The following is a 26,139-nucleotide window of genomic DNA, read 5'->3' as shown; positions in this document are numbered from 1 at the left end:
TGGTCTGCCAGTTAGGAAGTTGGAGATCCACTGACACATAGATGAGCTGAGTCCCAGATGCTCCAGCTTGGTGGTGAGTGTGGAGGGAATTATGGTGTTAAATGCAGAGCTGTAGTCTATGAAGAGCATTTTAACATAATTCCCCCTTCTAGTGTCCAAGCGAGTGAGTGATGTGTGGAGGAGATGAGAGATGGCATCGTCTGTGGAACGATTTGGACGGTAAGCGAACTGTAGTGGGTCCAGTGTGTCTGGTAGTGAAGAAATGATGAAGTCTCTGACCAGGCGTTCAAAGCACTTCATCACTACTGAGGTGAGGGCTACAGGGCGATAGTCATTGAGAGAAGCAGGGTGGGGTTTCTTCGGGACAGGAACAATGATGGACTCTTTGAAGCATGTGGGGATCACCGACTGAGATAAAGAGATGTTGAATATCTCAGTGAACACAGGAGCTAGCTGGTATGCGCAGTCTCTTAGGATACGACCTGGGATGCCGTCTGGTCCTGCTGCTTTCCTGGTGTTCACTCTCTTGAAGGCTCTCCTTACTTCATGCTCGGAGATGACGAGCAAGTTTCCGGTGCTGGCAGTATCTTCCTGTCTGCAGCCGTTAGCGCCGCTAACACTAGCATTGTTGGAGACCTTAGCTGCAGCCTCGAAGCGAGCATAGAAAGTGTTCAGCTCGTCTGCCAGAGTCACGGCCGCGTTCGTCATACCGGTTGTTGGTGCTTTATAGTCCGTTATTGTCCTTAGTCCCCGCCACAGGCTCCTAGAGTCACTCTGTTGGAGTTGTGACTCTAGTTTCCTCCCGTAGCGCTGCTTTGCCTCTTTCACCGCCCTCCACACGTTATATGACGCGGCTTTGTACGGGTCCATGTCCCCCGTCATGAGTCCCGTGTAGTATCAGGATTAAGAGCAGGTTTCTTAAGTAGAGGCTGAATCACTGCATGTTTAAGATTCACAGGTACAACACCAGAGGACAGACTACTATTTACTGCGTTTCTTCACCCTTGGTGGAGAGTCCCAGATTTTAAGACCTACTGGGAGATGTCCCTTATGCTGGGCTTACACGCGAATTTTGGCTCATTTTGGCTCATTTTGGCTCATTTTGAGCATTTTTCAGTCGTGCGACCGTTTTGGTGATCGGCCCGAGTTTCGCCTTCATCGTGCGTCGTGCATCGTGTAGTATACGTGGGGTAACGAGAAGCGATTAACACCTCACGACCAGCTCCCGATCATCAATCGCTTGGTCGTAAGAAAATCAAACCTGGTTTGAAATCCTGTCAGCCGTCGTGAGGCTGTCACCGCAGTCGAGGAGGCCGGATGCACCCGCCCCCTTGTTTAGCAATCACGTGATTTTCGCGCATTGCATGCCGGGAACTCGTGGCAAAACAATCCAAGTACCGCATCAAATGCAAGCATTTGCAGCACCGCAAAACGTTCATTCTCCGGTTCCAATACCTTCTTGTTTTTTTCTTTGCCGCACAAAAAAGGAATGTACAAAACAAAAGGAGAACAATGCCGGTCCGTACAAAGACAGACTCGACAAAAAGACGAAGAAAAGATACGAGGAAAAATCAAAGGAGTGAAAGGGTCAGACCCTTACGAGCACACAGAGGGACAAAAGACGTTAGCGTGCTGCCCAACTTTCACCACGCTCAGATTTATAATTATACGGTTCTTGGAGTGAGCGCATACACTCATGAAGTTTAGTAACTTCAGGTCACTGCAACAAGCCCAGGTACAGTTTACCGACGGATGGGTGCAGGACCTTGAAATGCACCGTGTAGAACGAAAGACCATTGTACGAACAGAGGTAAGTTTACCAGTCTCACAAATCGTCTTCATAAATACACATTCGTTAACCGTTTATTAATATAACCTTTGAGCTCAACGGTAATTAATTAGTAGTGGAAATAATTTCTGGTAGCATCACAGAAATGTAGCAGTGACAATAATACTGTATGCTGTAATCGTACTGGACAATTAGTGATACAAAAAACCTGTTTTATCCTGTGAATAAAACTATATGTTTTTGTCAGTGTACCATAATAACAGAAGCGAAACGCAATATTGTGTCAGGACAATTCACTATTTATGCACAATAAATAAAGGAGCATAGCGCGACAATTTCTGTTCAGCGCCAGACTTGCTTGTAACCTATATCACCAATTATGTTAAGAAAAATGACGTATTAACTACTACAAAACTCTGACCTTTGTGGGAATGCTTGGAGCAGACTAACATGTGAGCTGGAGTGTTCTGAGACGTTATATTTGGTATATCCAGACCATCCGTCGGCTCTACTGGTGGTGGTCAGAGGGCCCGGTGGCGCCAGTGTCCGGCAGCCTCGCCTCTGTCAGTGCGCCCCAGGGTGGCTGTGGCTACAATGTAGCTGCCATCACCGGTGTGTGAATGTGTGCGTGAATGGGTGGATGACTGGATATGTAAAGCGCTTTGGGGTCCTTAGGGACTAGTAAAGCGCTATATAAATACAGGCCATTTACAGGCCAGGCCATCTTACTTCGGAAACATGGCTTAAAAAATTTCTCTTCAACGACGTAATCCGATAAAAAAGAAAAACCATCTCTTTACCCGTCGGCTTCCCGTGGCTGTCATGCGACCGCCTATTGCAGTTAATAATACAACAGCTTCTTGGCATTTTCTGTGTTTCTTTTTATCGCTGTGTAACTGAGTTCGATTGAAAGCCTGCGTGCGCTAGTACCTCTTGCCACAAGTTCCCAGAATCCTTTGCGGTTTTACCACAGAGTGACTCAGGTCGCATCAGAGCATCAGGCCGTATAGTGTGAGACCTGCATCGTGACCTATGAACTTCTAACCTCTGCGAGTCAATCGTGCAGTTTGAGCAGGAGCTGAATAACGCGACTGAAAAAATCGCCCAGTGTAGCCCAGCTTGAGAGGGTCGTGGACCCCCTATTGATCCTCTATCTAATCAGCCAAGGTTTCGGGTGAGCTCATTGTGAAACCTAGCCACACCCTATCATGTGACTTAATGAGGTCAGATGACGCAGGATGTGCGTGGACGTTAAGGCGTCCAGATTTTAGATGGCAGACAGTTGGTGTGGTAAGCCCCGCCTCTTTTCAAAGATGGCCGTTCACAGTGGACATGGATGTTTCTTTCACTCCTCTTTCAAACCATCTGTCTTCTCTGTACAAAATGTGAACACTGCCATCCTGAGAGAGTGACCTTTGACCTTTACATGTGTTTATGAAGTGGTGTCTCCAGTGTAGAGGTCTGAGCGCTCCTCGCTGCACTGCACAGCTGTGTTGTTCAGTTTGTGTTTGTGATGAACCAGTTTGTGTCTGAGTGTGTGGTGGGCATAAGTGCAATAATAATAATACCTTTTATTTGAGGGCGCCTTTCAAAAACCCAAGGTCACCTTACAAAAGAATAAAAATGAATAAAAGGAGCAATAGTCATAAAATACATAAAATAAGTTCAAATTGCAAAACAGAACTTGACAGCAGATAAAATGTGTTTTTAGCTGTGACTTAAATACGGGAAGAGAGTCGATGTTTCTTATGGCTGGAGGAAGAGGACAGGATGTGTGTGTACCTCTTTTTCCCGTCAGGCTTAGAGGGAACATTTTCTGCTCCTGTTCCTGATTGTGTGATTAGGTAGAGGATCAATAGGAGGTCCATGACCCTCTTAGGCTACGTCTACACTCACATGGTTAAATTTGAAAACGGCGTTTTCGCCTGAAAATGCTCTGTGTCCACACTAGCGTTTTCAGTCGTTTTCACAGAGTTGTGCGTCCACATCGAAATGGCTAAAAGTGCTTCCGTTCCAGTCCTGCACATGCGTGAAGCGCAAGAAGATTCGACCTGCCTCATTTCTGTCTGCCGCTTAGTTACTTTCCGGCTCTTCGAAACGTCGGCAAAATGTGGAGGAAAAGCAGCGAGTTTTTTAAATGGACTCACAATGAGGTGGAGTTGTTGCTGCGAGTAACACAAAAGTACAAAGTTGCAAAAGTGAGTGAGAATTAAAGAATTTGAAGAAAAGCTCTCTGGAGCCCGTGCAGACTGATTAATCTTTAACAGGGCTGTCAAACACAACAACAGCTGTATAATGCCCTCCACTATCTTTGTTTAATTGGTCACATGACTGCATCACATGACTCAAATGCATCATCGTTTTCGAAAAAGCTCCAGGTTCGCTGTCCACACTGCAACGTGCAAGTGGCGTTTTCTAATGTCTCTGCTTTGGAGAGCGTTTTCAAAACGCTGTTTTCCTTGACCGAAAACGCCGTCTCAGTGTGGACGGGAGGCCACGGAGAGAAAACGATGCGTTTTCAAATGAAAACGTGTTAGTGTGGACGTAGCCTTGGGGAGTCTCCACCAGTTGCTCTTAGAACTGAAGAAGCTTCTTAGATGAAACGTCTTCAAGAAACTTAAAGAAGTCCAGACGCTTTTCTTTCCAAGCTCCTCAGACTACATGACCTGGATGACTGAGAACCTTCACAGACATAACATCTCTGTATCCACCAATAACAGACTCATTATGAACAATTTAAAAAATGACTGTCTGCTGGCATAAAACGGCCGTTTGAAAAACTCTTGCAGTGTTTGATTGTTAACTTTCTAATAGCACTCAGAAGGTTAAAGGTTTGTTGTTAAACTGTAAACATCATTATTTGTTTATTTTAACTTTAAAGAGACGATGACGAGGATTATTGGGAAATAGTGCGTGTCCTTCACAAACACCTAAAAATGATTAATTATATAAGCAAATGAAATCTATCCAGCTCAATGTCACACATACCAAATGGGCCTCAGAGGGATTTACAACATTTCCCACCATACTCCTGAACGAGACAAGGACTGTGTAGCCATGGTAATAACTGTACCCAGAATCAGTGTATCAACAGTTATAGCAACGAACGTCTCCTCCACAGAAGCTTCAGAGGAGACGTGAATAAGATCAGTGAGAGACATTTAAATCATAAACGTAATTACAACAAATCCGTTTTTTTCCATATATTTTTATTGAAATTTTCTGTTGTACAATACAAACAAATATTAGCACATCCTCACATTCACACAGCGATCCATACATCAAACCTGTCTACATCATGTAGACAAATTTCTACAAATGTAGAAATGACTTCTTACAGTAATACAAAAATGCAAGGAGTTAGGATAAACAAGATTCTCCTTCCCTTCTTCTTTTCCTTCTTTTTCATAAACGTCCTTCACCTCCACTCCCTAAAATATCCATATATGGCTTCCACATATTCACAAAGTCCCATAGTTTGCCCTTGGCAATATATGTTAGTCTTTCTAGGCCTAGAGTCTGCTATTTCCTTCTTTTTTCCGGTTGTTCAAATTCCCTTGGGTATATTCCAAGTACACAGAGTTTACCTTTTAAAAGGATTTTTACCTTAAACACGTCCGACAGACATTTGATAACGTCTTTCCAAGAGTTCCTTTTTCAACTAAACATTTAGTACAGATGTCTGGAATATCATTGGACATATCATGAAGCTTGGCAGGTGTTATATAGGTTCTCATGAGCCATTTATATTGCAGGAGTTTAAAGCATTATTGTTTGTGTTTGTGCTTTTAAGCAAGCCTGGTTCCAGTTGTCTTCATCTATGTCCTCTTGGATCTCGCTTCTCCAAGCTTCCAGCTTATCTGCTGCTGAGTCTTTGGAGGAAAGCATCAATAAATTATGTAGGGTAATTTCCAATAAACCAAGTTCAAAAAAGAAGAGTCTATGGCTGACGCGTGTTCCTGGTTTCCAAAAGAAATGCTTCCAGTTGCATTATGATTTGAAGACTGTTTATTTATTACAAACTGAAGATGTAACAATGAACTCCTTCCTAAAAAACATGAAAGTTCCAAAAAATAGCAGTTATCCAGAACTAGCTGTGCACACGGTCAGAAAACCGTGAGACTCCTAACCTCTCTGTCCATGCTCCTCCCCTTCCCTCTCACACAGGGTTTTATGCTACTATTGCACTTACATACTTAAAGTGAGAGGTACCCCCTTTTAGGTTCCAATCCCAAAACAGTGACTTAAAATTACTTTATGTAAACACATATATTTTCACATTTATTAATCCTGAAAAGATGACCTATGTAATGAATCTATGAATTATAAAACAAACATGAACTCAATCGTAAATAAAAATATAAAGCAGACGTCTGGCGCTTACATTACCGGCCCCTAATTGTTCTAATAATGTATTGCCTTAGAACAATTACCACATTTTTTAACTTTACAAACTTAATATGAATCACGTTTAGACATATCCAATGTTTAAACACATGACAAAATATTATTTATAGACAAATGAATTGTCCAATACTTTGCCAATCAGCTTTGCAAAGTATATTAAGGCTGGTTTCTGTCCATTTCCAAAAGAACAGATGAAAAAGAATAAGAAAGAAAAGAAGGAAAGAGAGAAAGAAGGAAAGAGCCAGAGGTTGCTAGCACATGGCTCATCGTAGGGGCTTTGTCTTTACCACTAGCCCATTCAGATTCCACAAGCAGACAAATCTTGGTGATGGGTCTGTCCAAAACATTAGTCTTTGTCTTTATCCGTACTCGGCGAACGAGACCCTTCTTGTCTGGAACAGTTTTGATGATCTTTCCCATAATCCATGAGTTTCGTGGTGCACAGTCGTCCACAAGAAGATTAGATTAGATTAGATTAGATTAGATAGAACTTTATTAATCCCTCGGGTGGGTTCCTCTGGGAAATTCGATTTCCAAAAAAGCACAGCACCGACAGAAGTTACAGAGTTACAGAATATTATATATATATATATACATACATACACACACACACATATATATAAATACAGAGACAATATAAATAAAATATACGAAGGGGATAAATAGAATAAATAGCAATAAAAATAAAAATACAAGTGAATTGCACATTTCAAGTATTGAGTCTATTGCACTGTTGACTATTTACAAAAAGTATTGCACAAGGTATTGCACAGTGAGGTGAAGAGGCACTACAGCTTAGTTGTTCCCCCCTCCTTTGTCCTCCTGTTTCCCCTCCCTCTCCCCTCCAGAGAGGAGTTAAACAGTCTGATGGCGTGTGGGACAAAGGAGTTTTTAAGTCTGTTAGTTCTTGTCTTTGGGAGAAGCAACCTGTCACTGAACAGACTCTTCTGGTTGTTAATGGCCGTGTGCAGAGGATGCCCAGCATTGTCCATAATGTCCAGCAGTTTCTTTAATGTCCTTTTCTCTGCCACTGTCACCAGAGTGTCCAGCTTCATGCCGACCACAGAGTCAGCCCTCCTGATCAGTTTCTCCAGCCTGGATGAGTCCTTCTTTGCTGTGCTGCTCCCCCAGCACACCACAGCATAGAAAAGTACTCCAGCAACCACCGACTGGTAAAACATCCTCAGGAGCTTCCTGCAGATGTTAAAAGACCTCAGCCTCCTGAGGAAGTACAGTCGGCTTTGGGCTTTTTTATACAGGTGCTCTGTGTTGCATGACCAGTCCAGTTTATTGTCCACCCACAGCCCGAGGTACTTGTACTTGTTGACCACCTCCACCTCCTCCCCCTCTATCTGAACCGGCAGTGGACCTTCTCTGGACCTCCCGAAGTCCACAACCAGTTCCTTAGTCTTTGAGGTGTTGAGTTGCAGGTGGTTTGTGTGACTCCATGCGACAAAGTTCCTCACCAGACTTCTGTACTCCTCTTCCTGATCATCCCAGATACACCCCATGATGGCCGTGTCGTCTGCAAACTTCTGAATGTGGCATAATTCAGAGTTGTAGCAGAAGTCAGAGGTGTACAGGGTGAAGAGAAGAGGGCACAGCACAGTTCCCTGTGGTGCTCCTGTGCTGCTGACCACAGTGTCAGACGTGATGTCCTTCAGCCTGACGTACTGTGGTCTGTCGGTGAGGTAGTCGGAGATCCAAGCCACCAGGCAGGGGTCCACCTCCATCCTGTTCAGTTTTTCCTGAAGCATACAGGGCCGGATGGTATTAAAGGCACTGGAAAAGTCAAGAAACAGGATCCTGACCGTGCCTTTTCCCCCATCCAGGTGTGAGTGGGCTCTGTGTAGGAGGTACAGGATGGCATCCTCCACTCCGACACCCGCCTTGTATGCAAACTGTAGTGGGTCCTGGGCATGTTGTACCTGTGGTCGGAGGAGGTTGAGGAAGAGCCGCTCTAGAGTCTTCATAAGATGTGACGTCAGTGCCACCGGTCGGAAGTCATTCAGCTCATTGGGCCGGTTCTTTTTGGGGACCGGGACGATGCAGGATGTCTTCCATAGGGCGGGCACTCTCCCCAGTCGCAGACTGAGGTTGAAGACTCGTTGTAGCGGCTCCCCAAGTTCAGCAGCACACGCCTTTAGCATCCTAGGACACACCTTGTCTGGGCCTGCTGCCTTTCTGGGGCGAAGCTTCCTCAGTTGCCTCCTGACCTGATCCACTGTGACACTGGGAGATGTTTGGGAGGAGGGGAGGGGGGGAGATGTCTTGCTGCTGAGAGAGGGATTGGAGGAGGGGGGTGTCATGGTGTCAGGAAGGGGGGGAAGCGAGGGAGGCAGGAGAGTGGGGAGAGGACTCTGTAGTGAAGGTGAGGGTGGGGGGGTTGTGGGCTGGTCAAACCTGTTGAAGAAGTTGTTGAGTTCGTTTGCCTTCTCCACAGTCCCCCCCACTGTGCTTTTCTTGGTGTTGTGGCCTGTGATGGTTTTCACACCATTCCAGACCTCCCTCATATTGTTCCTCTCCAACTTCTGCTCCACCTTCCTCCTGTAGGTGTCCTTTGCTTCCCTCAGGCAGCGTTTCACCTCCCGCTGTGCTGTCTTCATCTCCTCCTTCACTTTGCTCCTGAAAGCCTTCTTTCAGAAGAAGAAGAACGACATCTCCTTCTGCAAAGTTTCTTGATGCTGTGGCCCACCGCTGACGTTCCTGAAGTTGAGGTAGGTATTCTTTAGTCCATCTCTTCCAAAATAGATTGGACATATATTGCACCTGTTTCCATCTACGTCGTGAGTAGAGGTCATTCTGGTCAAACAATCCTGGAGGCAATGAAGGTTTTGTTTTCAAAAACAAAAGATGATTAGGTGTCAGAGCCTCCAAATCATTTGGGTCGCTTGATGCCCTGGTGATTGGTCGGCTGTTGATAATCGACTCTGCCTCACATAAGACTGTATGAAGGCATTCTTCTTCCAGAACTTGTTCTCTCACAGTAGAATTCAGCACTTTTCGTATTGATCTTATCAACCTCTCCCATGCTCCGCCATGATGTGAAGCAGTGGGAGGGTTAAATGTCCACTTAATTCCATGCTGTTGAAATAGATGCTGAAACACATGACATGCCTGCAGTGAGGAGTTGAAAATGCCAGAAAACACTGGGGCCAGCTCGTTTGCACAGTGTCTGAGGGTGGCAGGAGACACACCGTCTGGGCCGGGAGCTTTCCGAGCATTCAGACTCTTGAACTGCTTCCTCACATCTGCTTCATGAATATGAAGAGTTGTGGTCGGAGGAGGTGGTGTGAAATCCTCTTTTGTGTGGGGTGAGGAGGGGGGTGTTGTAGGTGAACAGTTTGAAGGTGGTGATGGCTCTATGGAGGGGGGAGAGGTGGGGGAATTAGTGTCCAAAGTGCCTCTATTGTTGGGGCCGTTGGAGGTGTGAAGGCTGCCTGATGGCTCGTCAAAACGACAGTAGAAGTCGTTGAGGGTGTTGGCCAAGAGCAAGTCATCAGTGGAGTGGGGGGTTTAGGCTTGTAGTTGGTGATATTCCTAAAACCTTTCCACACAGAGGCCGAGTCATTCTCTGAGATCTGCTGCTGCATCTTCTCAGAGTGCTGATGTTTGGCAACGTCCACTTCTTTAGTGAACCTGTGCTTGGCCTCTCTGTAGCAGTCCCTGTCTCCGCTTCTGAACGCCTTACTCTTTTCCAGCCACAGCTTTTTGAGTTTAGGAGTAAAACAGGGTTTGTCATTGTTATAACTCACCCTGGTGCGTGATGGCACAATGCTGTCCTCACAGAAGTGGATATAGGAGGTGACAGTGTCCGTAAACTCGTCCAAGCTGTTAGAAGCAGCCTTCAATGTGTCCCAGTCTGTGGTCTCCAATGAGATTCCTGTAGGAAAATAATTCTAGAGTTAAAATGTTTCAGTCGGTTTAATACTTGTTTCAGTTTAGCTAACGTCCGTATCCCCCTAACGTTCCAGGTCGTAATGTTAACGTTCAAAATGTTTTCTTTAGTTGTCCTCTCCATAAAATATTGTCAGACTGTTTACTTAAATAAACAAAGTAAAGGAAAAATTGAAGAAGCAGGTTTGCACTCCCATCCACACACTCACACATACCAGATACAGAACCTGTAAACAATTTCTGATTGAACATTTACATTTCCTTGTTGGAAATGTCTCCCCCCTCCCTCGAACAAATTATTTGGAGGGTGTTAATCCACATCAGTGAGGAGGAACTAGTCAACGCGACCTCTCCAAAACCCCGTAAATCAGACAGTGCACACTAACCATATAATGATACTGATTTTTTTCATTATAAATGTAGCCAGATGGGCTACTCGCCTTCCGTTGTTTTTCTTCTCTCATTCTCTCTCTCTCTCGCTCGCTCTACCACCCTCGCTCTCTTTCCACTGCACTCGCTCCTTGTATCAGGTGATCGGGTTAATTGGGAACCCACCTGCACATTGATTGCAGGGTGGCGCTAGCCTGTATAAAGCTAAGCCGATGTCTTGTTGGATTAATTCCTCCCGAGCTTCTGGTACGATACAGCAGTAAATGCTGGCGTACTGCGACGGACTGATCAGCAAGAGCCGATTATACGACAGCTACAGGTATGCTCTCGCTTAACCTTGGATTCCCTCCGAATACTGGAATTGGTGTTAATATCCTTTTCCGGCCTGTTGTAGCGCAGCAGTCTGTTTAATTCTGCCATTGCGGAGAGAGGTGTTCGTGGTATCTCCACCAATGAGAGTATAGTGCCTCCGGTCCTGGGGTAAGCTGTTAGAACTACTTTTATTAGCATTCATAGCTATAAGAGTTTTAAGGTTACACTTATCTGTTTCAGGGTTCACTGCTGTACTCACCTCTCCATGGTAAATTGTCCAACCTAAATTGGAAGAGTGGACTGCCTTCTCAGTTGCTGTTGTGAACTCCTCCTTGGTGGAGTCTGCTGTCTTGTCTTGTTTTGTCTTATCTTGTTTTTATTAAGTAGGCTTACCCTTTTTTTTGGGTTCGCCTGGTGTTCTATTTTACCCTGGACTGTTGCTCGTACCCACACTTCTGTGATCGGGCTGAAGTGATTCTCTGCCCGAGTGTCGTGCTGGGACTCTAAATCGCCTGGGTGGCCGGTCTCAGCCGGTGGGGAGCCAGACCGGCCTACGCCTGAGAATAATTATTACCAGCACGAGTGGTAGTTTGACCCGTGGGGAATAAGCCTTGTGTGTGTGTGTGTGATTTCTTTTATTAAAGTTATTAACGTGTGTTTTAGTCTTTTTATGATTTGTAGCGAGCCTGACGCTCAGTGTCCTTTTATTCTTTTAACATACTTTTCTGTGTTTTATTTCAGTGAAGGAGGACGAGCCAGTGGCCCTGGGACCTCAGGTGGTGGGTCGTTTTCACACTTTCTTTTGTACAGCACTGGGTGGTCTGCAGTGATTCTTTTGGTGTGATTTTCTTTTGGTTCCACGGCTGCTGGTAAGTCCAAGTTCCACGATTGTTTATTTTTACTGTAGGACACTGTCAATAATGACGCTACATCTTGACTTTTAATATTTTATTTATAAAATATTATTTATAATATTTTATTTATTTCTATAAATAAAACTGTTTTAATATTGGAAGCCAACCTGCCTCAGTGTGCATCCTTGAATCTGTGCGGTCTTCTTTTATTCCTTTTATTTATTTTTCTTAAATATATTTCCTGGGGGTGTAATTCCCCTAGGTGGCGTTGTCAAGTTTATTTATTTTGTGCATAACCCCGCCGACCACTTGGTCACATACTTGGCGTTGTCGACAGGATGCACGTTTGAGGTAGATGTTTGGTTTTGTAAATTGTTTTATTTTTTTGCAACGAGTCTAGTTCACCTGTTTGAAGGCTCTATTTGTTTTAGAGTGTGATTATAGACAAGACAGCAGTATCCAGGTAGAAGGAAGAGTAATAGGATTTTAGCACCTTGCTGATTTAATTTTCTCTTTTTTTTGGGTCAAAATTTATTATGGAGGAAGAATTGCAGCAACTTAGAGACTTGGTAGCGCAGTTAAGGGCAGATAATGAGCAATTGCGCCGGGATGGGGGCGCTGTGCTCGAGTCTGGTGGCGGGGCCGCGTCGTCCTCTTTCGTACCAGCTGGTTGCATACCAAATGTTGGTAGCCAGGCCGCCGTTACAGAGCGTCTGGTGGTGGTGCCTAGGGACCGTAAATGTCCCATGTTCAATGGTAGAACAGGCATCAATATAGCTGAATGGGTCGAAGAGGTTCAAGCATGCATGCGTGCCCGGCACCTGTCTGTTGCTGATCAAGCTTTCTTTATTTTTGACCATTTAGAGGGAGAAGCAAGGGAGGAGATCAAATTTCGCCCTAATTTAGAGCGAGGGGATCCTGCTCAGGTGTTGACCATTTTAAAGGAACTGTATGGCAATGCGCAGTCCTATGTCACTCTGCAGCAGGCTTTCTTTTCGAGGAGACAACGGGAGGAAGAGACTTTGCAGGAGTTTTCCTTAGCGCTAATGGCTCTGATGGAGCAAGTAAAACAAAGTGCACCTGATGGTATGCGTAACGCAGAGGTGCTGCTCCGAGACCAATTTGTAGAACATGTTGTTGATAGTGGTCTCCGCAGAGAGCTTAAACAATACGTTCGCCGTGTGCCCACTGCCACCTTGTTAGAGGTGCGCGGGGAAGCAATTAGATGGGAAAGAGAAGGGTTTTCAGGCGGTGTTCGCGACCGTGGCTATTCTCAACCATCGGCATATGGTTTTCAGTGTGGAGTGCACACTAGCCCTAGGTTCGCTCCTGTTGGTACACCCGAGTCCGAGTGGCGTGAGCTAAAGGAACTCCTAAAGCGCCAACAAGAGCAGTTAAATCGGCTCACTGAGACAGTGGCTTCTTTACAGAACCCCCGAAGAAGTGTTCGGCCTTCACGGGCTGGCTCGGTGATTTGTCGCCGGTGTCAGCAGCCAGGACACTTTGCTAGGGAGTGCACTGGGGAGCGGGCTTCACGCCGCCCTAGAGCAGGTTCTGATTCAGGCCCTCCTTATGCCGCAGTTGGCAATCATCTTCCCGCTACCCAGTCGGAAAACTAACGCCATCTGTGCTGCAGAGTCACAGTTCAGGTGGGGAGTTCACTGGCTCACAGAAAGATAGGATTGGCAGGCTAATTTCATCGTGTCCAAAGATGGATGTGCTTATTAGTGGGGTAACTGTCCCTTGTTTGGTGGATACTGGGTCCATGGTTTCCACCATCACAGAAAGTTTCTTTTTGGCACATTTTGCCCCTTGGGGACAAGAACGCCTTCAGTCATGTCATTGGCTACAGCTTCGGGCTGCCAATGGGCTTGCCATCCCTTACATTGGCTATTTGGAGCTCAGTGTACTCCTGTGTGGCAAGGAAATGCCCTCTTGTGGAATCCTTATAGTGAAGGACCCTCCTGGGGCTACGCCCTCTGTCCCTGGCATCTTAGGAATGAACGTAATCCGCCGCTGTTATCAAGAACTGTTTGGGGCTTTCGGTGGCTCCTTGTTTCATTCTCCTTCTGCGTCACAGGCACCGAGACCAGTTTTGGAGGCCTTACATCAGTGTCACCAGTCTGCAGCCCAAGCCCCAGAGGACCCTGTCGGTACCGTTAAGGTACAGGGCCCGCGGGCCGTGCGGATACCTGGTGGTGTTATGCAGCTGGTGGCCACTACTTGTTCTCAGCAGTTGTCAGGTCAGGCTGTGCTTTTTGAACCTTCTGAGTCCGGGTTGCCAGTTGGGTTGCTGGCCTCTCCATGTTTGGTTCAGGTGGATAAGGGCGTTGCCTACATCCCAGTCACCAATGTAGGGACAGCGGAAGCTGTTCTCCACCCGCGGACCCGTTTGGGAGTGATAAGCAAAGCTACTGTTGTTAGCCTCCCTGCCGGTGTTAGCGAGGAACACTCTTTTCCCGTTACCGTTTCCTCCCATACAACCAGCAGCCCTGCTCAAGAGATGGTGGATACGATTGACCTGTCTGCTCTCGCTGAGTCAGAGCAACACGAGGTACGGTTACTTTTGCGGAAGTACCGCTCTGTTTTCTCCACTTATGAGGGAGACTTGGGCTGCACAAACCTCATTTCGCACGACATACCGCTACTCGATGACGCACCTGTCCGGCAGAGGTACAGGCGAATTCCTCCTTCTGATTATGAGGCTGTCAGGGCTCATATCAACCAGCTACTGGAGGCCCAGGTAATTAGGGAAAGTAGCAGCCCTTATGCCTCTCCCATCGTGTTGGTCCGCAAGAAGGATGGAAGCCTCCGGCTGTGCGTTGACTATCGTTTGCTGAATAGCAAAACAAGGAAGGACGCCTTCCCCTTACCTCGCATCGAGGAAAGTCTGGATGCCCTAGCTGGCGCACGCTGGTTTTCTACCATCGACCTGGCCAGCGGGTACAACCAGGTGCCAGTTTCTGAGCAGGATAAGCCCAAGACCGCTTTTTGCACGCCGTTTGGCCTGTTCGAGTGGAATCGTATGCCATTCGGGCTGTGCAATGCTCCTGGTACCTTTCAGCGCCTAATGCAGAGGATGTTCGGGGATCAGCAGTGCCAGTCATTACTGCTGTACCTAGACGACATCATTGTGTTCTCCTCGTCTGTCTCTCAGCACCTGCAACGGCTAGAGATGGTGATGGCAAGGCTGCAGCAACAGGGGCTCAAGGCTAAGTTAGAAAAGTGTGCCTTTTTCCAGCAGAAGGTTAACTACTTGGGCCATGTAATCTCCTGTGAGGGTGTCTCGACCGATCCAGCCAAGGTTGACGCAGTAGCCAAATGGCAGTGTCCTCGTTCCGTGTCAGAGCTGCGATCCTTTTTGGGTTTCGCCAGCTATTACCGGCGCTTTGTGGAGGGGTTTGCCGCATTGGCGGCTCCCCTGCATCAAGTGGTGGCTAAATCGGCTGGCACAAAGACAAAGAAGGGCTCGGGACAGAGTTTGAGTGCTATTTGGACCCCTCAGTGTGAGGAGAGCTTTGAGGCCCTGAAAGCAAAGCTTGTGTCTGCACCTGTGCTAGCATATGCTGACTTTACGCGCCCATTTATCTTGGAGATTGACGCCAGCCACAGTGGTTTAGGTGCAGTTCTCTCCCAAGATGTAGAAGGTGTCGTTAGGCCAGTGGCTTATGCTAGTCGAGGTCTTCGGCCACATGAGCGCAATATGGACAATTACAGCTCCATGAAGCTGGAGTTTCTTGCACTCAAGTGGGCCATGGCCGAGAAGTTCCGGGAGTACCTGCTGGGGCAGAAGTGTGTGGTTTACACCGATAACAATCCACTCAGTTACCTCTCTTCAGCTAAGCTGGGTGCCACCGAGCAGAGGTGGGCCTCCCAGCTGGCGGCATTCGATTTTGAGATCAAGTATCGCTCAGGCCGCAGTAATAGGAATGCTGATGCTCTCTCTCGACAGTATGAGACGAGCTCCAGCTTGGCCGAGGGTGTGTTGCCTGGGACTTGTGTCCCGACTTCACTTCGGCAGGCTCAGTGTCCAGCCGTTTTGCCCTCCGTTACTCAGTTGGAGATTGGGGCCTTTCCATCTCACTCCCTGGAGGATATTCGTGCTTTGCAGGAGGCTGACCCCCTCCTCAAGGATTTCTTGGTACACTGGAGGAGGCACACCCTGCCCTCTTCGGAGGAAAGGAATCAGCTCCCCAAACCAGTCATGGTTCTGCTGCGTCAGTGGGATCGTCTGGTGGAGAAGGATGGCATCCTTTATCGCCGTATTTTGCGTCCAGGTGGAGGTGAGGAAGCCCTCCAACTTGTTCTCCCAGAGGCTCTGAAGCCTGAGACCTTGAGGCAGCTGCACCAGGACCATGGGCACCAAGGTATTGAGCGCACCACTGAACTGGTCAGGCAGCGTTGCTATTGGCCCGGGATGTCCTCTGACATCAAGCAATGGGTTCAGCGTTGTGAACGCTGTCAGGTCGCAAAGGACTCAGGGTTGGGGCCTCATAGTTATATGGGTCACCTGTTGGCGTCTAGGCCAAATGAAATCCTGGCCATAGACTTCACGGTGTTGGAACCTTCCCGTAGTGGAGTTGAAAACGTTTTGGTTATGACTGACGTTTTTAGCAAATATACTGTTGCAGTCCCTACTCGGGACCAGCGGGCCTCTACTGTGGCCCAGGCCCTGTTAACAGAGTGGTTTTTTAAGTTTGGCGTTCCAAGCCGCCTCCACTCTGACCAGGGTAGAAATTTTGAGAGTTTGGTGATGCAACAGTTATGCGAATTGTATCGGGTAGCCAAGTCCCGTACAACCCCTTACCACCCAGCGGGTAATGGGCAGTGCGAACGGTTTAACCGAACCCTCCATAACCTCCTCCGGACTCTGCCATCATCTCAGAAACGCGACTGGGCTGCATGCTTACCGCATGTGCTCTTTTGCTATAATAGCACGCCACATCAGGGCACCGGAGAGTCACCGTTTCTCTTGATGTTTGGCAGGGATCCTAGGCTGCCTATTGATTTCCTTCTAGGCCGCGTTCAGGACCCAGTGCCTGGAGAGGTACAGGACTGGGTGGCCGAGCACCAAGCCAGGTTAATGGTGGCTTTTGAGGGAGCTCGGGCACGGTTGTCGCTGGCCGCTGACCGCCGTAAGGAACGGCATGACCAGAGAGTCCACCCTGTTCCTTTAAAGGTCGGTCAGCTGGTGTATCTTCGAGATCATAGCACCCGGGGCCGGCACAAGATCCAGGACCTTTGGAGCTCTGTGGTCTATCAGGTGTTGAGGGCACCCCAAGAGAACGGGGCTGTTTATACCATTGCCCCCGTGGGAGACTTGGAGAAGGTTCGACATGTCCATCGTGACATGTTAAAGGCACAGGTCAGCCTAGGGCCACCTACACCTGGTCCACCGGTTCCACCCCCACCTGTACCCGCTGACTCAGAGCAGACCTCTCTGAGTGACGACGAGTTGTGGCTCCTTGTCCCTGAGGTACCCTCACACCCTGTCGCACCTGTGGTGTCACTTCCCGATGCCTCTAGAGTTCCATCGGTGGAGCTCAGGTCTACTCCCAGTGTGATTGTAGCACCCTCGACCTCTGCTCCCCCAGGTTCTTCCTCAGGCTCTGTTGAACAGTCTGAGGTGAGTGGGCCACATTTGCGGAGAACAGCACGTTCAACAGCTGGTCATCACTCAAATGTTTATCACTTGCCACGTCCTGTTGAATCTGCGTCAGTTGCTAATGCTCAGCTTGCCATATTCAGGCCATGGTGTTAGGTTCCCTGAGTTATTGTCGGGGCGCCAATACAAAAAAAGGGGGGTAGATGTAGCCAGATGGGCTACTCGCCTTCCGTTGTTTTTCTTCTCTCATTCTCTCTCTCTCTCGCTCGCTCTACCACCCTCGCTCTCTTTCCACTGCACTCGCTCCTTGTATCAGGTGATCGGGTTAATTGGGAACCCACCTGCACATTGATTGCAGGGTGGCGCTAGCCTGTATAAAGCTAAGCCGATGTCTTGTTGGATTAATTCCTCCCGAGCTTCTGGTACGATACAGCAGTAAATGCTGGCGTACTGCGACGGACTGATCAGCAAGAGCCGATTATACGACAGCTACAGGTATGCTCTCGCTTAACCTTGGATTCCCTCCGAATACTGGAATTGGTGTTAATATCCTTTTCCGGCCTGTTGTAGCGCAGCAGTCTGTTTAATTCTGCCATTGCGGAGAGAGGTGTTCGTGGTATCTCCACCAATGAGAGTATAGTGCCTCCGGTCCTGGGGTAAGCTGTTAGAACTACTTTTATTAGCATTCATAGCTATAAGAGTTTTAAGGTTACACTTATCTGTTTCAGGGTTCACTGCTGTACTCACCTCTCCATGGTAAATTGTCCAACCTAAATTGGAAGAGTGGACTGCCTTCTCAGTTGCTGTTGTGAACTCCTCCTTGGTGGAGTCTGCTGTCTTGTCTTGTTTTGTCTTATCTTGTTTTTATTAAGTAGGCTTACCCTTTTTTTTGGGTTCGCCTGGTGTTCTATTTTACCCTGGACTGTTGCTCGTACCCACACTTCTGTGATCGGGCTGAAGTGATTCTCTGCCCGAGTGTCGTGCTGGGACTCTAAATCGCCTGGGTGGCCGGTCTCAGCCGGTGGGGAGCCAGACCGGCCTACGCCTGAGAATAATTATTACCAGCACGAGTGGTAGTTTGACCCGTGGGGAATAAGCCTTGTGTGTGTGTGTGATTTCTTTTATTAAAGTTATTAACGTGTGTTTTAGTCTTTTTATGATTTGTAGCGAGCCTGACGCTCAGTGTCCTTTTATTCTTTTAACATACTTTTCTGTGTTTTATTTCAGTGAAGGAGGACGAGCCAGTGGCCCTGGGACCTCAGGTGGTGGGTCGTTTTCACACTTTCTTTTGTACAGCACTGGGTGGTCTGCAGTGATTCTTTTGGTGTGATTTTCTTTTGGTTCCACGGCTGCTGGTAAGTCCAAGTTCCACGATTGTTTATTTTTACTGTAGGACACTGTCAATAATGACGCTACATCTTGACTTTTAATATTTTATTTATAAAATATTATTTATAATATTTTATTTATTTCTATAAATAAAACTGTTTTAATATTGGAAGCCAACCTGCCTCAGTGTGCATCCTTGAATCTGTGCGGTCTTCTTTTATTCCTTTTATTTATTTTTCTTAAATATATTTCCTGGGGGTGTAATTCCCCTAGGTGGCGTTGTCAAGTTTATTTATTTTGTGCATAACCCCGCCGACCACTTGGTCACATACTGTAAAGTTTACCCTTGGTAGGACAAAAAAATAATGACTTAGTTAAGGTTTAGCTGTTGATGTATAACCCAAAACGATTTAGATTAAATTTAGAACGAATATACCCTTAAACGCCCAGTTATGTTAACACAAGGAAGGCATTGATATCAATAAACAGTTTGACAACCGGGTGAAATCCCCGTCGGATCTGAGCCGTCGCCGCAGACAGATGCTGTGCAAATGTGATCTTGGCCCCTTCATGTGTAATTTGTTGTTTTCTTGCTTCCCGATACACCAGTTCCTTCTCTTGGAATTTTAAGAAGCGAACAAGCACCGCTCTGCTCTGGTTTGGTTTCCCGGAGCGTGCGATGCACTCGCTCCAGTGTGAATGACTTGTCGGGCGCTAGCCCCAGCCACTTAGGTAGCATGATGTTAATAAAGTCGAAGAGTGGTTGTTCCCCTCTGCTCCCTCTTTTATGCCGAAGATGCGCAGGTTCTTTCGTCGTCCCCGGTTTTCCAAGTCATCTGTTTTGGCTTCGTTTCTGTTTTTTCAAGTGTGCTTTCTACTTCGGCAATGCGGGCTTCGGCCTCCTCGATATGAGCCCCTTGGTTCAATATGTCTTGCTTTACCTCCGACACTTTACCCTCCAGTGCAGTCGCAGCATTTGCCATCCCTGTCAGTCTTGTATCAATGCTGTCCAACTTGGCTCCAAAATCCGTCTGGCTATGCCATGTCAGTCTGTGTCGGACGTTGATGGTGTAGCGCCTGTCTTGCGTCTTCGGGTAAAGATTTCACGCTGTTTCACAGATGAACCTTTTGACATGTCAGTGCTGTATATTCCAAACCACACTAACAGCGTATACAAGGGTTTTTTATGGAAAGTTTATACACTGTTTTGGGAGCAACCCCACTATGCTTAAGGCTTGGCAGGCAGGATGAGGACCCAGACGCAGGACTCGAACAAAAGGTAGAACTGACAAAGTGAAAACACAAAACCTTAAACTGGAAACTCAGAAACACCTGCTAACCTCATTACAGTGGCTGCCAACTGTATATTTGCTCCAATCCAAAGCAGCCCATCTTGGTTTTGGCTCTAGTGCCTCTGCTGTGATGAGGGTGGGGTTCTACCCCCTGGCTGGGTAATAAATTACATTTCCTCTGTGTGAACAAAGTGGTGCTGAACAAGCTTCTGCTCTCCCTCCCTCACATCTGTGCTACGTGCTGTCTAGCTGAGCATGTGCTCTTTAATTACCTCCCAACTCTTCTGCTCAGTTACCTCTGTGCTCGCACAACAACAGCTACAACCTGGTCAGAGGGGAGCACAGAGGGGTACGGGTAACAAATCTATGAAGCGCCTTGAGGCGACTTTTGTTGTGATTTGGCGCTATATTAATAAAATTGAATTGAATTGAATTGTGATCCAGAGTCATCTTAATGGCCAGCGCATTCTGGTACACAGTCATACGGGGACAACACTGTGTGATTTACGTATCCAAATTTCAAATGAACAAGGAAAAATGGTCAAAGCCTGATTTGTATGAACTTTACTTATTTTCCTTTTGTGTGACATTTTTAAATTGACAGAGCTCAGTAACAATTTGAAAACATCTTTGTAAACCCTGTCATCTGCGATGTTTCAGACATGGCCGGTGTGTCGCTGGGGAGCCAACTAAGTGCCCTGCTGATGATTTAGGTGCCTCAGGCGAGCGGTTCTCATTTTTAAACAAAGAGTAGTTCTCTGTTGGCAGGGATTGCCCTGACGGCTGCTTGCTCCATTCTTAGATAACCAGACTGTCGTTGTCATTGTCATTACCATCAGACTACAACATATCATCCTCGTCTCAGCAGGCTGACGCGTCGAATATCTGTCGTGACAACTGCCTGAGACTTGCTCCGATTAAACCCTCTGCCATCTTCCCTCCCCTGGATCAGCATGCAGACATGATGATAATCCATCCATAGTCAGAGACCACCTGTTCATCCATTTGTCATCCTCTCCTCTCTGCTGCACTCTGCTGGACACATGGCAGCTTTGAAACACCAACAACAGCATAGCCACTACACCTTATGTAGAAGAGAGACTCTGAAGGGCAAAGCTCTTAAAATTGAACAGCGGGGTTATATTTCATGCATGTATATACATGACAAGATTGTCAGTGCAGATGCATGAAAGTAGAATTTGAATTGTGTAGCTGGCTGAGGTGGAACATGATAGCTGCCTGCCTCCATTTGCCAAGAGTCTGCAAATCACCTGATTTCACTTCAGGAGCAGTTTCACTGCAGATGGAAGCAAATCCTTTTAATCTGAACATGAAGCACAGACGTAGACATGTTTTCAAACAGGCATCTCTGGTAGTGTGGTTCTGACAATTCAACGGTGCTGCTCAGCTCAAGTGTGGCAATCACTGCTTTCAGTGAACCCAGAGGCTCAACAGCGCACAGTAACATAAAGACACACAACAGCCCTGCAAAAAACAAAACACACTGAGGCGGCAAAGCACACACTGCTCACAGTGACACAGCTTTGGAAGCACCTTTTTAAAAATTTTGCCTGTCCTGTCTGCAGAAATCAGAATTATTGTCTGAAGAATAGTGCAGATATTGGTCCACATGATTGTCATTTATTCGATTATTACATTTTTTAATTTTAAGTTATTACAATCAGACCGGACAGGACGGGAGACGGGAGAGAGAAAGAAGAAGGAAATAGAAGTTGGCAAGAGAGTTAAGAGAAGGAGAGGGAGAGAAAAACAGAGGAGAAGAGGGATAAAGAGAGAAGACCCTGAAAATCTGCTTCAACACCTGCTTAAAAAAACAGCAAAAAGAAAACAAGACAGCAGGGAAACCACGGCAACAACCAACATAAGCACGAGTAACAGCAAATAATAAATATTGATGCCTCTTTCCTACAGGCTTGTTGGTGTGGTGGAGCCTCTACACGTGCATGAACACGTTCTACAGAGAACACTAACACTATGCTTCACCACTGCGCTGCTCTAAGAAACTATGGACCCTGCTCACTATCTGAGCCTCAACTAGGTAATACCGGTCCACTGGTCCACTGTGAGCGACCATCTTTGAACAGAGGCGGGGTTTACGACACCAACTCTCTGCCATCTATAATCCAGTTTTGAGATCCTTCCCAGACGCCTTAACGCCCGCTCACATCCTGGGCCATCTGACCTCAGGAATTTGCATGATAAGGTGGGGCCAGGTTTCACAATGAGCACACCCGAAACTCTGGCTGATTGTGACCCACGCCCAGTTTCACACCTTGGCTCAGGCGATTAGAGGATCATCAGGGGGTCCTTTTGTCCCTCTGTGGGGGGGAAACTCCCACTAGGTTTATATCTGGGACTCTCCACCATTTGACCTTAGAACTGAAGAAGCTTCTCGGATGAGAGGTGAAACGTCTTCAAGCAACTTAAAGAAGTCCAGACGCTTTTCTTTGCAAGCTCCTTTGACTACGATGACCTGGATGACTGAGAACCTTCACAGACATAATACCGGTATAATGTTGGGCAACAATAAGAAAATAAAATATTGCAATAGAATATGGGTAAAACGCGCATGTGCAGTGCCTTTGCTTTCATACACACATGCCGAAAAAGCATGGCAGCGACGGATGAGAAGGGTGAAAGCGGATTGAGTGAAACGGATGAACCAGAACTGGTTTGTAAAAATGCTGAAACCTCAGTGATGCGGAACTGGTTTGGTGTTTGTCCGTCAGATACACGACAAAGCACATGTTTTTGTAGGACATGCAAGCGGCCGTCGTTATTGCCGTATTTGTCGGACTAAGATGCTCTTAAATCTGGGAGTAATCTGGGTCCTAAACTCCGTATACTTCAGGTCCCAAAGTCAAACAAACACTGCGGCATCACTGAGAGTTAAAAACTGTCTAAATTCTTTCATCTTTAATAAAATGATCAGCATTGCTGCTTTACCAGGTGTAACAATTAAGTTTAACATCCAGGCATCCATGAAAACAGAATTTATGACATTTAACGGAGTTAGAAGTTAGAAGAGAGTTTAGTTTCCACCTAAGCATGACATAGCATGTTCTGACTGAGAGATTTCTGAAACATTCAAACGTACAGCTCTGCTATCACTTCCAACATAAATGAGGACAGGAAAATAAACCAGTGACGTTTGTAGGGTTACTGAAGTTGGGCTAGCTGGTATATAATGATGTGCTACGTGCTAAGTAACTAAGTAACTAATTACTTTTGAAAAAGTAATCAGTTACTAATTACTGATTACTACCTGAAAAAAGTAATCCCGTTACTTCACTGATTACTTATTTTCAAAAGTAATTAATTACTTAGTTACTTAGTTACTTTTTAAAAACACGATTTACAACCTGAACAGGTGATAAAGTGATAGATCTTTCAGCCCAATTCTACTTTTTCTACATAATCCATCATACAAAATGTAATCAAATGGAAAAGTGTCTTTTTAAAACTTGTTTTATTAGTTTTAATCTTTTAACTTTATGCATCAAGCAAAAATTTAATTATATGCAACATTCTCTGACTGGAAGAAATTAGTTTAACATTTAAACCTATTTTCTGCACATTCCAGCACATAAAATAAAATATTTTTTGTGTTTACACTCAGTCTTTCAAATAGATGCAAGTAAAACACAGCAGAAAATAAATAAAGTCAAAGACTCAGCGGTCCTGTTGCTCTATTTTCACCTGTAAAGCAGGAGTGGTCAGGCGGAGGTTTACCCTGGTGCAGGTGTGCCGCAGCGGTCAGTGGAAGGATACGGCAGCTTCTCTGTGAGTTTCACATTCCAGCGGCAGCGTATTTGGTGCTTGCTCTGACATTTAGGGGTTTTTTGCTGTAAAAAGAAGTTTTCTTCCCACGCAGTGAGCTGCGGACGATAATGTTTTTGTCACTTTTTACGGAATCAAACTCAAAGTAAGGTCAGTACTTCCACGCTTTAAACACTGCACGCTCACACTCTCTCCTGCACTCGTTATATTATCCATTGTTGATCTGCACACAGCTGTTACCACGAACGTTGCACTCGCTTACGTCACTGTCATGAGACACTCGCAAAAATATCACAGTTTTAGTAACGCAGTAACGCAGCGTGCTTACGGGAAAGTAACAGTAATCTAATTACCTTTTTTGTAATAGTAATCCCTTACTTTACTCGTTACTCGAAAAAAGTAATCGGATTACGCGTTACTGCCCATTTCTGCTAACTACACAGCTATGTTAGCATAACAAACACAGTGAAGCTGGAGGATGAACGCTAACTTTTTTCCACTGGATAAAAGTTTTTCTTGATTTGTTTGTTTTGCCTGTCCCGTTTGGCTCTTTTGCCATCAAAATTATTGTCTTAAGGCAAAGAAAGATGCCCAAAGGATTTACTTTACCAAATTGACCATCCCAGCCTTGCCGTAATGGTCCATTTGATTCACCTTTTATTGCTTATTTCATTTATTTTCACTTGCTAAATACGGGACAGACTTGACTGGGGAAAAGAAAGAGGGAAAGAAAAACGGGGAAGAGGAACGGTGATAAAGGGTGTAGTTTGTGTGTGTGAGCACCCGTGTGTACACCTGTGAGCATGGACGTGCCTGTTTTAAAAAGGTTCCTTCATGTAATGATCTGCTAGAGGGTGTGGGGGGGCCACAGCCCCGTCCTCCAGGGCGTGAAGCAGGTATGGAGGAGATCAAAACTCCAGACATCCAGAGGCCCCCAGAACACAAGAGACCAAGGAAGACCAACAGAGGGGCAGCCGCGCCACTGTCCCAGAAAGAGCTGAGGAGAGTCCCAGATGAGGGCTCACTCAGCAGCCGCGGAGCAGAAGTCAGGGGGAGTTGCAGTGACGCGCCCGTGAGCTCCGCCGGCAGCCAGCTGTGCCTGAGTGACCGAGCCCCAGGCCGAGAGGCCGAGGGCACCCCACCCCTGAAGTGGCCCGAGCGAGCCCCAGGCTCCAGGCCCCGATAAGCGGCCGCCAAGGAGTGAGCCGGTGTGTACCTGGGTGCCCATCCCCGGACACAAAGAACCACCAACGCACCGATGTCTGAGGGAGTCCGCCACCGGCAGGGGAAGTGGTGGTGGGGGGAAATAGGCCTCCAAACCTTGGAGGGCCTGAGATGTCCCCAGAGAGGTGGCGCCTGACACCCAACCTGACATATAGACACAGACATACAGGCACACACAGACACAAACATCCATTCCCACCCTCATGCTCTCATATGCACTTACTCCACACTCAACCAACGTAGAGACAGACATAAAGAGACGCTGTACACACGATCACACTCCCCAAGCGTACTCTACAAACCGGGTCTAGGTACCCTTGCCCCTGGAGGGGGAACTGCACCCAGACCCAGGTGGTGTTACCCTTTTCCCTGCGGTGGGGAGAAGCAGACCGCCCCGACTCCGCAGCAGCAGGGAGGCCCCACACTCCAGACCCCAATTGGACGGCCAACTCCTCCTCCTAGCCCCCCCCCCCCCGCTCCAGCAGGCCGCAGAGAATGGGGGTGAGAGAAGACTCCAAACCTCCCTCCACCCGCTCATTGTAGTGTTGATGCATGTGTGTTCTAAGGTGCATTTAAAACCCAGGAGGGCATGGAGCTACCTGCCAGAGAGCAGCAGGTAAGCGCATAGTCCCTCCTGCTAGCCCTCAATGTCTACGTGTATTTAACATTGAGAGGTGGGCAACGATGCCAGGGGTGAGGTGTACACCCTGATGGTACTTTGGACTCCGTGTATCGTGCCCACCCCCAACATCCTATATGTATGTGTAATGAGAGTGTGAGTAATGTGAATGTCTAAGTTGTGGGATAAAATTGAGGCAGAGGCAGCCAGAAGGGGACAGAGGGGGGGGGGGGGGGGGGGGGGTAGCCTCCTCTGCACCCTGGTGACATACCCCTACTCCAAGGCCCTGCATGTGTGGGTGATTGTGGTGGAGCGGGAAGAGGGAGGCAGCTGGAGATGGGGAGGGAAGGAAGGGAGGGGCAAGTGACCCCTCCCTGGGGCCAGCTCCCCCACTGACCCCAGTAGGCACCCCCATACTCTGCAACCCGCCAGGGAAAGGGGGCCCAGGCCCATCTGGACCAGGGCCCAGTTCAGCAGCGCCGCCCGGCCCCACAGAGACCGGGACAGCCCACCCGACCCCACCACAGAGAAAACTGCACCCACCCCGTCATCCACTCATCTTCCAGACTGCACAAGACAATAGACGCCCAGGCTGAGATCTTCCTCCACCTCTCCTGTAT

General features: G+C 47.1%; 1 protein-coding gene and 2 long non-coding RNA genes across 3 annotated transcripts in view; all 3 read left to right on the top strand.

Moving 5' to 3' along the window:
- Nucleotides 1-26,139, top strand: part of LOC101469180 (uncharacterized) — a 42,736-nt gene that overhangs the window by 8,426 nt on the left and 8,171 nt on the right. The window lies entirely within an intron of this gene.
- LOC112433381 (uncharacterized) lies at nt 10,525-12,255 on the top strand. The gene is made up of 3 exons (XR_013095254.1): nt 10,525-10,963; nt 11,036-11,063; nt 11,537-12,255. It is a non-coding gene; the product is annotated as an uncharacterized LOC112433381 (long non-coding RNA).
- LOC112433382 (uncharacterized) lies at nt 17,459-18,901 on the top strand. Its single transcript, XR_013095255.1, has 3 exons — nt 17,459-17,910; nt 17,983-18,010; nt 18,482-18,901. It is a non-coding gene; the product is annotated as an uncharacterized LOC112433382 (long non-coding RNA).

The sequence above is a fragment of the Maylandia zebra genome, linkage group LG22 (assembly GCF_041146795.1).
Source record: "Maylandia zebra isolate NMK-2024a linkage group LG22, Mzebra_GT3a, whole genome shotgun sequence".
Lineage (NCBI taxonomy): Eukaryota > Metazoa > Chordata > Actinopteri > Cichliformes > Cichlidae > Maylandia > Maylandia zebra.
The sequence above is the reverse complement of the archived record's forward strand: the minus strand, read 5'-3'. Positions and strand labels throughout refer to the sequence as shown.